The sequence below is a fragment of the Zingiber officinale genome, chromosome 2A, assembly GCF_018446385.1.
Source record: "Zingiber officinale cultivar Zhangliang chromosome 2A, Zo_v1.1, whole genome shotgun sequence".
Classification (NCBI taxonomy): Eukaryota; Viridiplantae; Streptophyta; class Magnoliopsida; order Zingiberales; family Zingiberaceae; genus Zingiber; species Zingiber officinale.
Window position 1 is genome coordinate 124243940 of NC_055988.1, and position 19757 is coordinate 124263696.

At 36.9% G+C, this 19757-nt stretch overlaps 2 long non-coding RNA genes across 2 annotated transcripts; both read left to right on the forward strand.

Annotated features, from left to right (window-relative positions):
* Nucleotides 1-4114: 4114 nt before the first annotated feature.
* Nucleotides 4115-6053, forward strand: LOC122042199. The gene is made up of 4 exons (XR_006129179.1): nt 4115-4244; nt 4318-4378; nt 4517-4686; nt 5663-6053. It is a non-coding gene; the product is annotated as an uncharacterized LOC122042199 (long non-coding RNA).
* A 184-nt stretch (nt 6054-6237) lies between these two features.
* Nucleotides 6238-7335, forward strand: LOC122042200. Its single transcript, XR_006129180.1, has 3 exons — nt 6238-6646; nt 6751-6840; nt 7029-7335. It is a non-coding gene; the product is annotated as an uncharacterized LOC122042200 (long non-coding RNA).
* The last annotated feature ends 12422 nt before the right edge of the window (nt 7336-19757 follow it).

The following is a 19757-nucleotide window of genomic DNA, read 5'->3' on the forward strand; positions in this document are numbered from 1 at the left end:
ATAATAATATATAAATTATTTTAATTTAATATTATACTTATTTTAGTAAAAAAAACTAAGAAAAGTATATTTTTTAACATCGTCGGCTTAAAATATTTATAGAAGTTTCTTTGATCATAGTGTTATCAATTCTAAGATGTGGGACTAAAGAGAACTTTATTTTTTTTATATAAAACAACCAAAGAAAATTAATGATGAGAAAATTCATAATAATACGTCGTAACTGAGTCTCGAACTCTATATCACTGATTGTTTCGCTTGTGGAATTACTAATAAATATTGGAATTATTTTTAGTGTGAATAGAAAAAAGGACAGTAACGTAAATTAATTTTAGGCTTCACCAAAATTAGTTAGTAAAGGAGGGAGATTTTTAATAAAATAGTAAAATTTAAATCATACTCATTATAACTTTTGGAATAGATCTCCTCTAGACAGTCTAATGTCTAGCGCCTTAAATATTATATATCATAAGTTAATCATGATTGACATATGTTCATTCACATAAGTTGTAATATGATTTGAGTGTTATAACTAGCATTAATATCAAATGTGGATGTCAAATCAAAAACAAGGGCATCTTTTGACAATTCTAATAATAAACAATGTCTTTTTTATATCATTTCAATCCATTTTTATTATTCAACTTACTCCCTAGTTAATTCGAATGTTATAAAAACTAGCAGTTCACATATAAGATCTTAATTCAATCAATATCCTATTATACCAATTATGAATCATAATTATTATATATTATAATAGTAATAATTACAAATCATATTCTATTCGATTTAAATCAAAACTAATTAATAGCATATTATAATAATTATATTCTAATAGCACATGTGTTAGTCAATATTATATTCTAATAGTTATGATTCATGCTGCAACATATATATTCAGATGGTTCAATTTTTATATATTTAGATCTGTTTAGTAAAGATAGATAATTCGAGTAAAAAAACGATAAGCAATGTTATTTTGATGATTAATTAAAAATAATAACTCTTTTAATAATTTGGATTTTTTTTTATTTTTACACAAATGAGATTTTATCTACAATTGTATTATATTTATTATGGAATAATCATGGCTTTAAAAGGCCTCCGGTGGCAGGTATTCATGTAATCTCCCAATCTTCTATGGATTTCATGCGATGTCGTTTGTGTTGCGATGTTTGACCCGACAAACTGAATACCGTCGCAGGTTCATGAATCAGCTGACAATCATGGAAATAGAGATTATCATGAACCAACAACTTCTTTAGAATTAAAATAAAAATTGACTGAGTTTAGATGATGAATGATGAATTATTTAATTACTTTACGTCTTATCTAAGTGGGCAGACTGATTTGTCTTAAGTAAATAATTCTGGTGTATTATGGAGAATAACACCATACACTAGTGTTTCTGTTTGAAATCGTAATCATAGGTGAGCTCTCTTTGCAAGGTGATGGAGTCGCCAAATCTTCAAGGAAAGAAGAGGGAGTTAGATCACCAAGAGCATCTGCTACACTTAAGAGAGAAAGCAAAAGGGAGTTAGAATAGAATGCGAAGTGTCCTAGTTCGTTCATTCCGACATTTAAGTCCGTCTTCGATATAAGAAGTAGAAAAAATGAACAGTAAGGAAAAGAGAAGGAGAGTTTAAATAGAGGCTCTAGTATGATGGAGAAAATAAACCATAGATAAAGAAAAAGTGTGAGAGTTCATAAGTGTGTGTATGCGTAAAAGCATACCTTTGCCCTCAACAACGGACTTTTCCTATTGAAGAAGGAAAAATACTTTTCCTGGTTAATTAGATATCATATCCTAGTAAAAAAAGTATTATATCATCATATCGACGAATCATATCATCAAAATATTTTGTGGGGTCAAGCCATATTGATCATGTTGCTCCACATGCTTTGACAATTCATGTCCTTTCCCATGCGTTATGCGAATCCACATGCTATATCACATGCTACGTCAATCAATGTGCTAGGCCAGCCCATTTTAAAATAGATGGGCCAGAGGGCATGACCTGTTAAATAAAGGAGAATTGGATTTGTAGGGCCGAGAGGGGCATTGAATCAACTAGAGTATCTAGTCAGTGAAGCCGAGACGATCATCGGTCGATGGAGCCAAAAATATCGCTAGTCGATGGAGCCGAGAAGATCGTCAGTCGATGGAGCTAAGAGGATCATCATTTGATGGAGTCGAGAGAATTGTCAGTCGATGGAGTCGAGAGTATTGTTGCTTGATGGAGCCGAGATGATCATCAGTCGGTGGAGCTGAGAGGATCGCCAATCGATGGAGCCAAGACGATCATCGATCAGTGGAGCCGAGAGGATCGTCAATCGATGGAGTCGAGACAATCGTCGATCAGTGGAGCCAAGAGGATCGTCGGTCGATGGACACGATGTTTGCTAGTCAGTGGAGCCAAGACGAACATCGATCAGCGGAGCTGAGAGGATCGTCGATTGCTGGAGCTGAGACGATCATAGGTCGATCGAGCCGAGAGGATCGTTGATCAATGCAGTCGAGAGGGTCATCGGTAAGTGGAGCCGAGATGATCATCAGTCGATGGAGCTGAGAGGATCACTAGTCGGTGGAGTCGAGATGATCATCAATTGGTGGAGCCGAGAGGATCGCTAGTCACTAGAGTTGAGACAATTGTCAATCAGCGGAGCCAAAAGGTTGTCGATCGGTGGAGCCGAGATGATCACTAGTCTATAAATTTGATATGATCCGACTGAGGGCACGATCAAATTGTTGATCTCTTTGACCAATCTTAACCTTGACCTCCAACTCAGTTTTGACCATTGACTTTCTTAGATATGTAGAAGCTTATAATACTCTCCACATCAAGTCGAGTCGAAGGAGACGTGAGCCCAACTTATTAAATTATTGTGTTTTTGATAGAGAGGATTGTCACCTCATCATTACCTCCGTCAACGGTCAAGGAGGACACGTGGCAGGATTGCAAATCCTATGCGTGATCTAGGTGTTGTCGCACATTTAATGCGACCATATTCCTTTAATACTAGTGTACAACCTCGCACTATAAGAAAATTAGAATTTTACAACACTTAAAAGATAACGTTTTTTATAAAAATGTTGTCTTGTTTTTTTTAGAATGCTTTTAGTGAAAAGTTGTCTTTGAACATTTTGTTTCAACCAAAGACAAAAACATTATCTATGAATAATTTTTTAAAGGCTAAGATAATATTTTTTTTTTTGAAAATAGTTGTCTTTCAATAATTTTGCCAAAATAACATGATTTTTTTTCCCTTCGACAATTATTTTCCTCTTCGCCGTATCTTTTCACATCAGCATTTTTCTTTGAGAAATGATACTCTCAAGGAAAATTTTTAAGGATAGACACATAAATGATAAGACCCATAATTTATGTGTATATCCTTAAGAATTTTCCTTAAAAATATCATAGTTCTTTTTCTTTACCCTGGCTGAAAATTTTATGCCCAACTCTAAAAAGCCTTCCCTTCTCGAACCTCTCTCCACGACTCTCTCCTTCAAACTCGTCTCCGTCCAACCCCTCTTCGACAAACCTTTCTTCGTGAATCTCTCCTCCGAACACCTTCAAACAATGAGCTTTTTTAGGACCAGTTATGCCTTGCCTTAATGCCTTCACTGCCGCCTGAAGCGAGCAATGGTACCACGTCGATCTCAACCTCTATGCAGAGATGGTCTCCACCTTGTCCAAGTGCGGATCGCCACACGAGATCGATACCTTGGTCGCCGATCTAATGGAGGAGGAGGGATGGCTCTCCGCTGAGACCGCCAAGGCGATTCCCTAGCTCGTTAGGGCTCTAATGGCCAATCGGCGGTGAGGAGAGCCGATCGGCGGCAACGCAAAAGGTCAAGATCGGATTTTACTTCGCCACGTGGTGGGCGCTGAACGTGGTGTTCAACATCTACAACAAGAAGGTTCTCAACGCCTTCCCCTACCCTTGGCTGACCTCCACGTGGCAAAAGGCGAAATCGTTCGCCCCCAGTGCCCCCGCCGCACCTGACCCAAAGCCATCACGAGGGAGGTAAATCATAGCATCCTGAGCAAGCATGTGACAGGTGAGGTGAGTTGCATAGGGACGGGGGATTTACGCCCAGACTACCCGAGCCCTTGGCTGACCTCCACGCTCTTCCTCATTGTCGGCTAGCTCCCTCATATTAATGCTCATCTTCCTGGGCTGCTAGGGTTATCGAGCTGCCCAAGACCGACTTGAGCTTTTGAAAATCCCTAACTCCGGTAAGCAAAACAAATTGGGTTTTTCGTTTTCGCTGATTTTTCCTTCTTGATTCCTTTTCCCAATTGATTGCAGGTGGACATGGCTCACTTCTACACTTTACCACTATGTCATTTGAGGTCTCATTTCTTTCTAGGTATTCTTCTAGATTTGGTTCCATATGTTTCTGCTTTAGATTCGAGCTTGTGCTTGCTTGTAAGTGAAACTGATATGCAACGCATAAGCATCTGGTAGCTGCAGGCATCTATGCTTAAGCACTTTCCTTTGCCCATAGGAACATGAAAGATGATCCAGCAGGGCATCAGTTATACCGGCTTCTAACTAGCATGCATGACGTTTTCGAACAAATCAGCGAGAAAATTCTCTCAACTGACAGAGCTAGAAGGGAAGTTGCTGAGCATGAGAAGAAACTTGCAGCTATTTCCTCTAGGACTCTTGACTTTGGTAAACTCCAATCTGATCTTGATTCCATCAAAAAGGAAAACGAGTCCCTAGAGCAGCAGTTGCATGATGCTTAACCTACAAAGTTTTCTAAACCATGTAACATATAGCTTGGGCGTTAATTGTTGGAGCAAGTTTTTCTGATTCAAGGCTTCCCTTCTTGATTCCTTTTTTACTGAAAATTTGTTCCATCTCATACTTGGTTGCTTGCTACTTATGTTTGATGATCTTGTTGAACCAAAAATAACTTGTTATGTAATACTCTTTATCTGCTCTAGAAATTTGAAAACTCTTTCTACGTATAATACAATCTGTTTTAGGATGGTTCTGACTTCTGATAAGTTGTTGGAATTCATTTCAATGTCTATTACTAGGAAAATATGCCATTGTATGCTATGGATTAAGTGGTCAATTTATTATTTTTGTGCATACGAACCTTGTAAGCATATGAATATCAGTCAATATTTGATGACAAATGTTTTGAGTTTGAAGGAATTCACTGAACCAACACCTAAGAAGGAACATCCATTTTAAAGGCAATATCTTTAGCTATGGTATTGTTGCAAAGGTAAACAATCATCATGTGGTGTTGCGTTATTAACTGATTCTAATTATGGGACATGAATCTAAACTCGAATTTAAGGCTCCCGAACTAATCACACCTTTCTAATTATCCATTGGAAAAACATAGCATAAAGAACCGATATTATCAGTTTATAGGAATAAATGCTTAATGTTAGTGGATATTATGTTCCTTAATTTTTATACATGTAACTGCAATGAAGTTTACACATTTTTTGATATATTGTGGTCATGTGATCACTGTTTTCTTTAGACAGAATTTAGCTAATAGTCTTTGCCTCAGTTTTCTTAAGGAGTTATTTATCCCTTTCTTTATGTTATCACATTTTTACACTAGTATGTTTGAAACTAGTTCTCAAACGGTTTATATGATCAAAAATGCCATTCACCTTTCCAGATGCGAATTCAAGTTAAACCATGAGGCGTGGCTTAACACAGTGAAGCACAGAATAGGAGTTCGTAATTCCTCTCAGGTTCTTGCAGCTATGAATGCTACACAGGACAACATAAAATCTTTGTACAAAGTGAGGACAGAAATGCGAATGCATTGAACAGTTAAATGCATTGAACACTTAGTTGAAGGTGCTTCTCTAGTTTTTACCATTCACATAATTTTTAAATAGCTTATAAGATACTAGTGACAATGTAAAATACCGAAAATGGATGAAATACCTTAACGGAATTTTTCAAAATTTTTAGAAATTTTCTGAAAATTTATCGGATGTTGTATGATGTAAGTTACAGGGATAAATATTGGGTCACGACCCACGGGAAAGTCTGTTTAGGCTATTTCATTTAAATGAGGAAAAATTTAGTTTTTCTTTTCTTTTCTTCTTGTCCCTGTCGCGTGCCCTAGCCCTCATCCGACGTCGATCCCTCTTCTCCTCTCTTCCTCTTCGCGACGCCATCTCCCCCAACCCGATAGACTTCCCCAACCGTCGCCCCTTTCTTCTCTTCTCTCACCGACCCCTCGGATCCACGACCAGTCGTTGTGGCTTGATGCTGACCCTCTCCTCCTCTTCATCGTGCGCTACACCCGATGCTACTGTCGCCTCTCAACCGTAGATGTTGTCCGCCCTCTCGCGCGAAACAGTAGCCAACCATGGGAGAGCAGAGAGTGCAGCTTGCCAACGGGCATCTCTCCTTTCATCTCCGAGTCCATCTTCTTTCGATCTCACGCCTCGGCGTTGTCCAACCCACCTCCTTTGATCCTGATTCGTGCCCTAGATCTTACCCGATCGTCGGTGTGGGTGGGCTTTCAGGGCTCTGAGGGATCAGAGCCACCCCCTGGTCAGATGTGGAGCTTCCGTCTATATTTCCCCAACTAGCACTGTTTCCGGCCAACAACACGGTTTCGACCAGATTCGATGATCGATTGTGGGTAAGTTGTTAGTTTAAGGGTTGTGGATTAAGAATTTGAGATTTATTCTCAGATGTGGGTGCTTTAGTAGTTATTTAGTACTGATTCGGCCATCTGATCTATAGACAGGATTTCAGTTTCACCTTGCTCCGACCACAATTGTCCAACAACAAGAATCTTCGGCTGTGAGGCAATAGAGGCGCCTTGGAATTTGGGTGAGTTTTGGGTTGGTTCATGTATTAATCTAATCAGATTTGATTGTAGATTATGTAAGGAAATATGTTACTAAATACGCAAACGCGCAGCGGAAAACATATTTCCTCTAAAAGATCCATGTGAAGGGAAAGAGAAATTCCTATATATACTAAGTTTTCTAACATAGCATGAGATTATACCTTTGTAGCGTGCTCACGGACTCCCGACAGCTCGGATCACAACACGATCTCGCGTTCGCGCCTCTACGGTATCCACACGAACAAGCGTTTGTTTATATCACAAACACACAAAAGGAGAAAGGTTGTGCTAGCAACCTTGAAAGTGGATTTCAACCAAGAGAAAAGGAGTAAGGAGAATGAAGAGAATTAATCCCAAAAGGAAGAGCAAAAAGCTTAAGTATTTTCATCCAATGAAAATACTTAATTAGCATCAATAGCCTTAATGAGTATTTACACTCCATTAAGGACCAAACTTGTAACTCCTCATTTCAAAAAAGTGTAACTCTTTATTTCAAATTCAATTTCGAAAATTGAATGAAATAAATAATTAAATTTCGAAATTCAATAATTATCTTCATTAAATCTCACTTAAGTCTAATTCAAGTCTCCTCACTTGAGTCTAATTCAAGTCTAATTCAATCGAATCTTACTCAATTAATCCTCATGCAATTCAAAATTCAATGAATCACTATTTCATTAATTCAAATTGACTCCTTGAGTCTAATTTGAATTGGACTTAATCCAACAATTAGATCCAATTGAGTCCAACTCAATAAGTTCAATTCGGATTAGACTTAATCCAATGATTCATCATATGAACCCATCTCCAAATCTACTTGTTCTTTGTGTGTGACCTAGTAGGTTCTCGTAACATTGGTAATGTACCCAAATAAACATTTAGATACATAAGCAATGAGTGACATCTAGCAAGGCATCATTGCTACCCAAGTGACGAGAAGGTCAAGATCTGACCTAACCTGTCCGTGACTATTATCTTGTATGACTTTGTCCCTCTATCCTTGATATCTAGGTTGATCAATGAGGCATAGACCGTATCATCCTCTTATCAACCTTTGTGTTTTTTGATTTCTAAGTAGACACACTCAATCAAATAAGCTCAATATCTCATATTGACTTATTTGTGCATGGTCATGCTTTCTTATGTCCTACTAATCAAGGGGCCCACAGATATCGCTTCCGTCATATAGAAGGGATAGATTCCATCTACATCACTCACATCCCTCCGCATAATTCATTACATACCAGTGATCGACTTTATTGTCCACCTTGTTACATGTGACGTTTGCCGATACCAAAATACACAACTCCTTATATAGGGAACCGTAGCGACTTCAGGTCTAAGGACTATTCATACCAATAGTCACATGAGAATGTTTATGACACTCATATAACGATCTATGAAATATTCTCATGGAGGGTCATTCAATATAGATTCTCTAATATATACCTATGTGTCAACCTGATATCTCATATCCATGACTTGTGTGATCAAGTCATCCGTTGATCTACATGCTAGTCTCAACGCATTAATATTGTCCTTGTATATTAATGCTCGACTATGAACAGTTAAGAGTAGTGCTCTCTACAATATCTCACTATTAATTCAACCAATTGATATACTATAGATAAGAACCTACTACCCAAGGACATTATTATACTTATTCAATTGGCACTGAACTGAAATAAATATAATAACCAACTTTGCCTTTTATTAATAATGATATATGATACAAAATGAGTCCTTTACAATCATCTCATAATTAATACTAGGGCTAATACTAACAGATTGTTGGGGATACCTAATCCAATGTCGTTGTGAAATGGGTTAAGTTAAACCTAATTGGATTTGGATTAATGGTTAGCTAATTAATGCATAAGGGAATTAGCTAAATCCGTATTTGTTTGATATTACAGGACTTTGATTCGAGACGAGCGTCTCGACGTGGGGTCTATTTCAGAGACGATCTCCACTTTTGAGGCGGGTACCTTGACTTATCTCTTTTGATAATGTCATGTTGATATGCGTAGTAGGTTATAACCTCTAGTAATAATTATATTTATCTTTACTTTGGTATGTCACTACATGATACCTGTTGCATGTTTTTATCTGTTCTGTATTTATGTTTTATACCCTCTTGTTTATTGCCATGATTATTTATGCTCATAGTGATAGTGACATTCCATGCCTTATGATATATCGGACTAGCATTTATCATATCTGACACGTGTAACCAAATCTTCTTATTTAATCCATGTATATTTCTGTTGGGTACATATTTTATGGACATAGATATGGTCAGGATGTACATGCTTAGTGTCATGCACCATCTTGCATGATTGTATACTAAGTGATTGGTAGCCTCATTATTGTTGAGCTCATCGCCAGTTTCATGGATTTGCATACACAACCACTCATGGGTTAGTAATATATCAGGCAGTGTATGTGGCAGTTTGCTCTGTCAGTGCTCCGCTGGTCCACTCATGGGTAGCGTGACGCAGCATGGTAACATGTCAGAGATCCCTCCTCTGAATTGTCTAAGGGAGATGAGAGCATTGAGCTCCCCCACTTAGGATTTGGGGTAGGAGGATAGGTGTACTCCGACAGCATCCTGTCCACTCGGTCACTCATCAGGAGCAGTGATGACAGAGTGCATAATTGTCATAACCCTACCCACTCGGTCTCACCATCGTGTGTGAGATGGCTGACTTGCGTCATGGGTAACCATGTCATATGCATCATATATATGATTGCATTTATTGCTTGTGTTTGCTGCACTTTATTTGCTGCATATTGGATGGATGCATATGTTTGACATGCATACAGGGACATTTACTTTTGGTCTGATGACCTTATTATTCTGATAAGAGGTCCTCGTGAGTACAACTTCTCCTTTTCTTATAGTTTTGCATTTTTCATTACTCCAAGAGACTGTACACATATTTATTACTATTGGTTATTTCTTATTATGCATGTCAGCCCGATATCCGCTGAGTTTTTGAACTCACACCGTTGATATATTTCAGGTTGATGCTGTCAGGAGGTTCCAATCGCTAGTCCCCACTTCGTGTCGCGACGATTTTCAACTTACGGACATGGTTCCCTATTTTTGTGTTGATCTACTTGTTGATCTATATACCTGTGATTGTACTCGAGGATTTTTATCGAGTTTTGGTCAACTGCATTTATTTTTCCGTTGCGTTGGTTTCTCTGTTGCGGTTTTAAGTTTTTCATCGTTGTAGCGGAGTAGGTTTTAGTTAATATAAACTGCGTGGTTGTGTCAGCCAGAGGCTAAAATATATAAATTACGTGGATTGTTAATTATGTTTATTATTATTGTTTCGGCCGTGTTGGCCTAGGTTTGTGTGGCCCGGAGGGCTTGTAGTAAAGTTTCATATTGTCACCCGTACATGGGAGATGTTGCCAAAATTTCTTCTGGCAGAGACTACTTGGGGCGTGACAGACAATCATGTCATTTCTTCTTTGCTTATAAATGCTCTTCAGATGTTGAGATTGTGGAAATTTCATATGCCATTTGCTTATTCCTGTTGCCTTTCATTAGATGTTAAAATTGTGAAAAATTGACGTGCGGTGCCTTTTCAGATATTTTGAAGGTAAATGGAGGTATTCAGAAACTCCATCTAAACAACTCGGGTATAGATGATTACATGAGCAACAACTACATGTTATGTGACACTGCATCTGAACCCATGGGTGTGATTGGGAAGTACTTCGACGAAGAATTATCAAGAAGGCTTTGAGATTTAAGCGAGAACATGGTTAAAGCCAATGAGTAAAGAACATTCAAGTCAAGAGGATAAGTAGCATCTATCAAGATCCTTTAAGTTCATGCAAAAAGATGTAGTTGAGAGTAGTTTTAAGTGTCTCCTAATTAAAATTTCTTTGTATGCGAGTAATTATTAGTCCCTTGTGACCGACATAAGGGAGTGAATTGCCCTAAAAAAAAAATATCTTTCTCGATCTTATAGCTTGATTAAAATACGTGTACAAAAGAATTAAGAAACTAATTAAAAAGAAAGTAGAGACAGATCTTTTACTTAGTTTATAATTAGAGGATTCCTAATCCAAGGCAATTAAAGCTCTCTAAAAATCTCCTTTGGGCAAAGTAGCCTCTTACAACGTTGACAGTGTTGGTGATCGGACGGTCGGCTAGAAGAGGGGTTGAATAGACGTTGCCCCTAATTCGCTTTCCTACGTATTTGTTAGCATAGCGGAATACAAACAATATAAATATGAATACGAAAGCTAAAGACAAAAAAAGAAACATAAACTCTAACACGTTCGATGTAACGCGATTTGGAGATTGCTTGCACCTATTCCACGGCTTGTTCGCAAGGTGGATGATCCATATAATCTTTCAATGGATCAAGCCCCGAAACTCCGGCTAACGCGAACTCCTTCTTGGTGGAGTAAACCTCACACAACCTTGATCAATACACCGCACTCCAATCACAGCTCAAGGTAGACTACTAATAGGGGTTAGCCATCTCTATTTCGTCAACCTTAATCAAGCTCTAAGCCTTGGTTATATAGGTCATAGTTTGGAAAACCCTGCCTATTAGTTGACTGGTGAAAGTGTCAGTCGACTGTCCTCTATGAAAATTTGACTATTATAACCCAATGGCTCGATACCAGTTGACTGCAGTCGATTGCTCCATACTAGCAGAGCGAACAGAAGCATTCTGTTCGCTCCCAGTCGACTACTCAGTTGACTGAACCAATCGATTGATGAAAGTACTAGTCAACTGGTACTCCGAGCACAATCTCTTAACACTCAGACTCTCACCCTTACGACTCATTTGACTCTTCCTTGTAGCCTTGACCTCTTGCCTTCAAACCTACTTCTTTTGGCTCTTGTCCCTCGGATACATCTAAGCCCACGACCCATCCTAATGTTATCCTTCGCGTATGCCTCAAAGTCGCTTCCCTCAGCCCTTATCCACGGTCCCTCAAATGCTCCATCCTTCACCGGACTTGAAGCTATTAAGCGAAGTCATATGTGTATCCTGCAACCCTACACACTCACATACACATATCAAATATAAGGGTGAACCTAACTTAAATCCTTTGCCCAAACCATCAAAACCCATAGTCACACCGGACCATCTTGAGGCAAGATTGCTCCAATAGACAGCTCACTAACTAAGTAGTAGAACAAGAAGAGAATCATTTACAAGTGTTGTTTTGAACTACTAGGATTAGGGCTGTATTTATAGTCCTGATCAGGGTGCTTAGAAGGGTTATAGATGCCTAAGTGTAGATAAACTTTTATCCACGACGCAATGGATCGCAACAGCATGGCAAACGATAAGTTTTGTGGTTCAGGTGCCTGGACCAGGTTCGAGTGCCTGCACCAGGCTGAACCAACCTTTGACTAAGGCTCACACCTGGGCGCACTGGCTATCTCGGGTGATCTGGGCGCTTGGACCAGAGTCAACTCCTAGTTGACTTTTTGTCCGGGTCTTCTACTCTGGTTCCACTCACTTTGATGATTTCAACCATCCAGAACATAGCTCACCCGAACCCATTTTCCGGCCTTCTTTTGCAATTTTTCGCTCTGACTTCTCGTCCGTCGGAACTACAGTGCACTTCCTTCTTGTTCGTTAGTGTACTCTTCCGCAACACCTGGTCCTTGGAACAAACCGAGCCCATCGACTCTCTCCTATGCCGTTCTTCTCGCTAGCTGCGGCTTTCGCTTGACCTCCTGTACTTCTAAGTTCCTGCATACTCAGACACATAGTATCAAAACACAACAAGACCTAACTTGACTTGGTTGATCACATCAAAACTTACACGAGAGATACTTACAATTTTTCCCTTTTTGATGTAAGCAACCCAAGTTAAGTTAGAGTAAACTAAAAACAAATACCAGGAAAATAGCAAGTATAAATTTTGTAATTAAAAAAATATGTAAAAATCAATATGTTACCCTCCCCTAGAGTTAATCTCTACTTCTCCCCCTTTGATCACATTAAAAATAGGGATATGCTATGAAAGTAACTTGAAATAAATTTAAAACAAAGTCTAAGGGATAAAAATACAGTGACTAGTATCCAAAAAAAATCATCAAGTTTAAAATTTAAAAATCTAGATTTTTACTACTTATAAATAATTTTTGGAAAAAATAATTTTAGAATTATGTTTAAATATTCAAAAATTTTGAAAATTTTTACAACAGGAAAGCAGATACATCCAAAGCTATGATACAATTTTCATGAAATTATGGATTTGATTTAAGAAATAATAATTTATCTTAAAAAATTTTAAATTAAAAAATGTTTAAAAATAATTTCCAGGCTAAAAAAATCATGATAAATTTTCTGAAAACATAATAGAGCAAGTATTTTTACAAAAAAAAATTATTTTTCAAAAATTGAACACAAATCAAATTTTTAATATTTAAAATATAATTTTTTAGAAAAAAATCATAGAAAAATAATACAATGATCAAAAAATTCAAAAAAAATTTCTTTGATCAATAACATGATAAGAGTTCATAGAAAAATAAAGTTTGCAAAAATTACTTTCAGAATTATTTTTCAATAAAAAAAATATAATTTTTGTTAAAAAATTCATAGAAAAGAATTTAACAGTCAAAAAATTTTAAAATATTTTCTACAGATAAGTGATGAAATTATCTTTCTCGAAAAATTAAATTCTAATTCATTTCTAATAGAAATTATGCAAAGCAATTTATTTAAAAATATTAGATAGTTTAAAAAAACTTTATTTCAATTTAAAAATAAGGCATGCATAAAAATTTAATCTAAGCATGATTTTGGAATCCAATATAGCTTCCTATCTACTGGATTAATCAAAAAAAATTTCAAAATATATTTTGATGATAATTTTTTGATTTGGCGCTTATGATATCTAAGATGTCAATTTAATATTTGAAAATTTCTAAAATTTGAATAAATAACATTTGAATATGCATAATTTTTAAAATTTTATATTTATTCTTTTAAATTTTCATTTTCTATTTTTAGTTTATCGAAATCTTTCAATCGATAAGATGTTGCTAAGGTTCCTTTTAACTCATTATTTTCTTTTAATAGTTTTTTATTATCATTTTCTCATTGACAAGAATTTTTTGATAAAATTTTAATAAATTTAAATAACTGGTTAGGAGGTAGAGATCGGACTTATCTTGTCGATCTCTGATGCTTTCCCTGTAGAGCTGCTTGATTCTGACATTGCTCCATCTTCATCGATGCTCTCGATGCTCATCTCCGATGAACTTGCTCTGTCTTCTTGGTGACTTGCCATCAATACAAGTCTGACATAGGCTACAACGTCCGAATATGATGAAGATGTTTCATCCCATATCGTCTTTAAATTCTTGTGCTTCTTCTAGGTCACTCTTTTATCCTTTTTCTTGTTCTTATTCTTCAGTTTTGAACAGTTATCTTTGACGTACCCTTCTTCATTGCAATGATAGCACCTTACTTTCCTTTTTCTTCTTTTAGTTTACACTTGATTGAATTTATTAGTTTTAACAAACTTTTTGAACTTTCTTACCATAAAAGCTATTTCGTCATCATCGAGAGATGTTTCAGATTCTGGTTCATCCATTTTTGCCTTCAAAGCAATATTGTACTTCGACTCCTTATTTAGATTTGCGCATCTAGACTCATGAATTTCAAAAGTGGAAAATAACTCTTTTAAATTACTTACCTCTAAATCTCTAGAGATGTAATATGCATCTACTAGAGTTGACCATTCAGGAGTTTTAGGGAAAGCGCTAAGTGCATACCTTAGCAAATCTCAGTTGGTTACCTTTTCTCCAAGATTCGTGAGTTCAATTACTAGTTCTTTAAGCTTGGCATGCAATTAAGGAACTGTTTCACCTTCCTTGAGTCGCAGATTCGTCAGTTGGTTCCGAAGAAGATCTCTTATTGCAAGCTTGGCTTCGGCAGTTCCTTCGTGAAGCTCTAGGATTTTTTCTCAAAGATCCTTTGTAGACTCGTAAACTCCGATTCAATTTACCTCTTGTGGTGGCAGCGCACTTAGCAAATGGAACTTCGCTTTTCTATTTGCCATAAATTCGGCTTATTCCTTTTTCATCCAATGGTCTTTCTTTAGCTCGCCGTTGCTATCGGTAGGTACTGCAAAACCATTTTTCAATATTAGAAATATATCGAAGTCAGTTTTAAAATATACCTCCATCTTCTTCTTCCAGTGTGTGAAGTCTCCCTCGAACTTCAGCGGATAAATACTTATTCCGGTCATTGTCTTTTGTACTTCAATCGACGGTTAGTTCTTCTGAAGCTTTTGGGCTTTGATGTCACTTGTTGGTCCCTTGCGGCCAGTAAGAAGGAGGTGAATTATCCCATAAAAAAAATAAATACCTTTCTTGATCTTATAGCTTGATTAAAACACTTGTACAAAAGAATTAATAAACTAATTAAAAAGAAAGTAGAGACAGCTCTTTTACTTTGTTTACAATCAGAGGATTGCTAATCCACGGCAATTAAAGCTCATTAAAAATCTCCTTTGGGCGGAGTAGCCTCTTACAATGTTGGCAGCTCACAAACTAAGCAGTAGAACAAGAAGAGAATCATTTACAAGTGTTATTTTGAACTACTGGGATCAGGGTTGTATTTATAACCCTAATTCGAGCGTCTGAAAGGGTTCTGAGTGCTTGGGTGTAGATAAACTTTTATTCATAATGCAACAGGTCGTGACAGTGTGGCAAACGATAAGTTTTATGATCGAGGCGCCTAGACCAGGTTCGGGCACTCAAACCTAGTTGAACCAACCCGTGACCAGGGCTCACACTCGGGGTGCCCTGGCTGCCCCGGGTGATCCGAGCGTCGGATCAGAGTCAACTTCCAATTGACTTTCTGTCCGAGTCTTCTGCTTCGGTTTGCTCGCTTGGGTGATTTCGGCAATCTGAAATAGGACTCACTCGAACCTATTTTTCGGCTTTCTCGAGCAACTTTCTACTCCGGCTTCTCATCCCTTGGAATCGTCGCGCGCTTCATTCTCATCTGCCAGCGTACTCTTCCACAACGCCTCATCCCTTGGGCGCACCGAGCCTATTGACTTTCTCCAGTGTCGTCATTCTCTCTAGCTACACCTTTCGCTTGATCTCTTGTGCTCCTAAGTTCTTGCACACTCAGACACAGGGCATCAAAACACAACATGACCTAACTTGATTTTGTTGATAACATCAAAACTACCACGGAATACTTATAGTAATTATGTTTGTTATAGAATTGTAAGGATGATAATTTGTATATTTATTTGGTTATTTATTTAATAATATGTTGTTGATTAAAGTAGATTCATTTTAATTTATCTTTTATTTGTCTTTAGTATTAAAAGACAACACTTTAAAACATCTTGACTTTGCTAAAAAAAGTTAACACTTATATACATTGTGAAATTGTTGTCTTTACTAAAAAAGATCATATGTTTTTATGCATTATCCTTAAAAAAGACAACACTTTTTATGCATTACCCTTAAAAAAATAATGTTTTTTATGTGTTGTCTTTGTAAAAAACGATAACTCTTTTAAAGCGTTGCAAAAGTATTGTCTTTGCTATAAACGATAATACTTTTAAAGTGTTGTTTTTAAGCAGACTTTTAACAACAATATTTTTAACAATACTTTTTCAACCACATAGATAATATTTTTAAAGTATTGTCTAAGATTAATTTTTTTTTTTTTAAGTATCGATCTTCGAGTCGAACATGTTGTTGATTGATCCAATCATTGTGATTGTATCTTTCTGAGGTTACGACAATCACTATGATTTTACCAATTGAAGGGATCGAGGAGTCACCCAAAACTTCATAATTAATCAGATTTTATTGGATTGTGTGTCTAATTGGATGGTGGGTAATTTATGCTGCCTTTCTGGCTTTGAGATCCTCCGGTTGTGGTAGAGAAAGCAAAACTATAATAGGTTAAGGAGAGAGGCCCCACCGCTACAAGCTTTTTATCGCTTGTGCTACCATAAGTCCCTTCCCTTTCTCTTCTTTCATTTACTTTTACCATCAGTATAATGGCCTCTTGCGAACCGTCAAACATGTGGTATGAGTCAATGCAATCAACTATAACTAAAGAGATTTGAGATGAGCTGAGGTTAACCTTTGGTATCCCTTTAGACCATAAAATATGGATTCTTGGCCAGATGAGCATCCTTATCAACCACCGGTTCACTTTACCACTTTCTTCCATGGCTATGTGACTAGTGGCCTTCACTTTCCCGTTCATGAATTCTTCCAAGATATCTCCAAATACTTCTATATCATTCTTCATCAACTTGCTCTCAATTCCTTTCATCTTATTTATGGGGTCATTGTTGGTTGCTACTCGGAAGATCGTATCGGTTTCATTATAAATTTTTTTTGTATAAGTGTCAAACCTTTCCTAACAACCTATTGTGTTCTTTAGAAATTAAATTCGGAATCGCAAACGGAACTTAACATTATTGATTCCAAATTTAACTTATCTGTTCTTTTAAGTTCAGACTTGGATCGCAAACGAAACTTAACATTATTGATCCAAGTCCACTCATGTTACAAAGTCGATTAAATAATTATTTTGGAAATTGGCTCCCAGGTCAAACATGGCGAGACACTTGACCTTCTTGGGTATGGGAACATCCACCACTACCTCGACAAAGCCTCTTAACAAAATTCAATATTTAATTTTCTTATAGTAACCTTAGGTTTAACCATAAAGAACAATCGAATCACAAGATCAAAAAAGAAAAGAAACACAAATCGAAACGTAAATTCGAAACCTAGAATCTCTAGCCTCTTGTGTTTGGAATTCATACAAAGAAAACTAGTATGATGCGGAAAACAATTACTAGTTATACCTTTCTTTGTAAGCAACAACCTCTTGATCTTCTATTGTATTCCTCTTCTTATCTCGGATGTTGTGTGGGCAACGATCTACCGAGATGAGAATCCACCAAACCTCCTTCTTCCTTCTTCCAAGTTTTGGCCAAGCAACCTTCTCCAAGAAAAAGCAAGTCTCGGCCACCAACCAAGCTCTAAGGGATGCAAGAGCAAAGCCTCCTTTCTCTCCTTCTTCTCCTAGCAAGAACCGACCACCACAAGAACTCCAAGAAGGGGATGCACTGGCCACTAAAGAAGAAGAAAAAAAGAGAAGAGAATAGGGCCGACCACACACCAAGGAAGAGAGGAGAAACTATAAAAGATATGTTATGAGGTGAGACACCTCTACCCCCTCTTTTATATTCCTTGGTATAGGCATATAAGGAAATTTAATTATAATTAAAATTCCCTTATTCTCCTTGCCATTGGTTAATAAGGAAAATTTATTTAAAAATTCCTTTTAACCCTTTATATGGCCGGCCACCTCATGTGCTCCAAATAAGGCAAGTTTTAAACACAAAATTAAAACTTCCTTATTTGTTTCCGGAAATTTTTAAAATAAAAATTTCTCAAATAATTTTTCCCTTCATGGTTGGTTATAAAATGAAATTTTATAAATTAAAATTTCTCTATTAAAACATGTGGATGATTTCCAAAAAAGAAAATTTTCTTTAAAATTAAAATCTTCCTCTCAATCTACAAATAAGGAAAGATATCAAATCCTTTCTCAACCTTTTATAAAAACTATAATAAGAAAGATTTAATTTTAAAACTCTCTTTTATATCATCAAGATGGTTACAAAAAAGGAAAATTTTATAAAAAATTAAGATCTTTCTTTTAACTACAAATAAGGAAAGATATCAAACCTTTCACTTAATCTTTTGTAGAAAGCTATAAAAGGAAAAATTTAAATATTAAACTCTCTTTTAAAATCATGGTATCCACATATAGAAATATTTTAAATAAAATCCCTTTTATTCTTTACATGGCCGGCCACACCAAACTTGGGCTCCAAGCTAGGGCCGACCACCTATACTTGGCTCAACCTATGGCTTGGCCGGCCCTAGCTTGGGTTTCAAGCTAGCTTGGCCGGCCACCAAAGAGTGGGTAAGAAGGTGGGTATAATTCTTTATATACAAGAGGCTACGATAGGGACCGAGAGGAGGAATTAGTTTTGGTCTCCCGATGAATTTAAGCTTCCCGTGTTCGCCCCGAACACCTAACTTAGTTTTATCAATAATAATTCATACCACTAAAGAATTATTATTGAACTACCGCACCAATCCCAAATTACATTTTGGGCTCCTTCTTATTATGAGTGTGTTAATCTCCCTGTGTTTAAGATGTCGGATGCCCACTAATTAATTGAGTTACTGACAACTCACTTTAATTAATATTTTAGTTCAAGAGTAGTACCACTCAACCTTATTGTCGTGTCGGACTAAGTCCATCTGCAGGGTTTAACATGACAATCCTTATGAGCTCCTCTTGGGGACATTATCAACTTACCCTCTGTTTTGAAGGAGGTGAGTAAAGGGGAGGGAAAGGTAAACATGGGTAAAATGAATTTTTACCCTTGTTTGGGAGAGAGTGAGCTATGAAGGGGAAGGGGAGAGAAGGGTAAAGCCTCCCCTTGCATGCTCGGGAATAAGCGAAATTCCTTACACCCCAATTTGGGGTGTAAGGAAGGGTAAGGAAAAATTATTACAATTATATCCTTATTTATTTTTTCACATGTAGATTTATTAAAAAAATAAGAGGATATTTTTGTAAATTTATATATTTAACCTTCATTCCATCCCTTTCCTCTCACATAAACTTTCCCTCCCTTCTAAACAAGGGTAAGATAAATATATTACTTTCCTTTCCTTTCCCTCCCTTCCCCTTCCATCCCCTTCCATTAATGAACCTTACCTCACCCCATCCAAACAGAGGCTTAGAGTACTAGGACACAGTTTCCTTCTATAATCAACAACACACATTATAAGTAATATCATTTCCCAACTTATCGGACCTAT